At 43.3% G+C, this 2,335-nt stretch overlaps 1 pseudogene; it reads right to left on the reverse strand.

Moving 5' to 3' along the window:
- Positions 1 to 1,076: 1,076 nt before the first annotated feature.
- Rps9-ps10 (ribosomal protein S9, pseudogene 10) lies at positions 1,077 to 1,417 on the reverse strand (annotated as a pseudogene).
- Positions 1,418 to 2,335: the final 918 nt, after the last annotated feature.

The raw sequence follows: 2,335 nt of genomic DNA on the forward strand, positions 1-2,335 counted from the left end.
ACTGTGACAAATGCTGTGGGTTTTTTTTTTTCAGTGAGGAGATAAAATTATCTTGACACCAATACAAGAGAAGTATTCAGATGGGGCCACCTTACTTCCCAATATCAAACCCCCTTCTATTCCCAGTCCATCCTCTCACATCTCCTTTTCCCATTCCTCCCTCCCTTTCTCCTTTGAGAAGGAGGGGCCCACAGAAGTATTATGTCCCTACCCCAACCTACATATTAGTAACGGCAGGACTACGTACATCCTCTCTTACTGAGGCCAGACAAGGCTGCCCCGTTAGGAGAAAGGCAACACATTCACTAACAGCCCCCAATCCAGTTGTTAGGGGACCTGCATGAAGACCAAACTGCACATCTGCTACATATGTGCGGGGTCGGGGGTTGGTCTCAATGAAAATGTTCCCATAAGGTATCTGCACTCTGGGCTATGTTTTTCTAAGCATTTTTTTTGTCAGAGATGATCTCTCAAAGACATTACAATATGTATGTATGAAATAGTAAAAACTAGGAAGAAAATGATAGCAACAGAGCTGACAGAATGATTTATTGGTCATCCAAGATGGCTAACACGATTGAGCACATGGTCCTATTAAACTCTCAATATTATTACATAGAGCAGAGTTGGTTGTCCCATCACCCAGAGCACCCAGCTGGGGGAACTACAACTAAAGAGGGGGTGTTGTGCACAGACCACAGGATAGCACGAGTTCTGGTTTACATGACAGGAATGCTATCCTCGCGGTAAAAACATGTATGTGCTGAAAATGTAGATGCCTTTTTCCCCCTAAGTATCAGTCCTGTGCTTATTTGTCCACTTGAAAACTAGACAATCCTCCAGTGCAGCAAGGTATTAATTAATCCTCTTCCTCCTACCACCAGCTCTTTCTTGACATTCTTCCTCTTCACCTGGCCTGGACGGCCACCTTCCATAAGGAGAACCGTGGTAGAAGTCAATGTGCATCTCGGAGTCCAGACAATGAAGGATGGGATGTTCATCACCTGCTTGCGGACCCTGATGTAATGTTGGTGGATGAGCACACAAGCATGATTTGGCCAGATCAAGTTTAAAGACCTAGGTCTGCATCTGTTTCTCCAAGAATTCCTCAATCTTCATGCCCAGGATGTAATCCAGCTTCATCTTGCCCTCATCCAGCACCCCAGTGCTAACAAGTCGCCTCGGTAGAGCGTTGCCTTCAAACGGACACTGAGGATCCTTCTCGTCCAGTGTCAACAGTTCCCGGGCAGCCTTACAGATCTTCGCCAGGGTAAATTTGACCTTCCACACCTCACGTTTGTTCCATAGTCCATACTCTCCAATCTACTTTAGCTCCTGGTCGAGACACGATTTCGCGAAGCATCGCCGTGAGCTCACATAGATTGTTGAGACAAACCCAGCTTCTGGCTCTCTGCATGGTGACTTTGCTAGGCCCTCTGCGCCTACGAACTCAGGCCCATGAAAAGAGCGTGTATGTGCCTTTAATATAGCTTTTTTCTTACAACAGCAGAAAATGAAAAATAGTTCAGAAGAATCTATCCAAGTATCAAAGCATTTTACGATAAACTACTTTCTTAAGCAACTGAGATATTTGTAATTCTTTATGTTCCCATCCCTATACATGTATGAAAGAGATAAGGGAGAATGTGAGGCCCAGCCTAAATCATTTCATAAGTATAATTTGATATCAAGGGCATCTCAATCACATTGCACTGCAAAATGCCTGTGTGAGCAGGAACCTAGTTAAAGATGAAAACTCATTCTTTTAAACATGAAAAGGCTTATTTTAAGCATTGTATCTGTCACTGTGCTTATGTGAGTGTGAATATGTGTGTGCCAGGGTGTCTGACTGGGGGTCGGAGACCATCTTTTGGGAGTTGTTTCTGTCTTTCTGCTGTGGCACCTTGAATTTAAGTCCTCAGGAATGCACCAGCTCTAAACAGAAGTTTTATTTTGTCAATGACAGGTTCATACAAATCAGTCTCAAGGTTGATGGGCTGAACTGAATAGAAGAAGCCCATGTATGAATTACATAGAGCTGGACTAACGAAGAAAAACTATTTCTGCTATGGCCTAAATTATTGAAGACAGGGTACCATTGACCCAAAGGCTTGACTTTCAGTGTGAGAACAGGAAGCTGTCATGGTGGTTTAGCATTGCTAAAGCTGCTGGCATGAGACAGCAGGATAGCTTTCCTCCTACTTAGCCTGACTGCAGATTTACTGCTCAGTCAATGTATCTAAAATACACGGATATAAACTGTATCTAGAACCTGACGTGCAAAGATATTTGGAAAATACATTTTGTTATTTTGTTTGGAGATTGTATATATATT

The sequence above is a fragment of the Rattus norvegicus genome, chromosome 4 (genome assembly GCF_036323735.1).
Source record: "Rattus norvegicus strain BN/NHsdMcwi chromosome 4, GRCr8, whole genome shotgun sequence".
Lineage (NCBI taxonomy): Eukaryota > Metazoa > Chordata > Mammalia > Rodentia > Muridae > Rattus > Rattus norvegicus.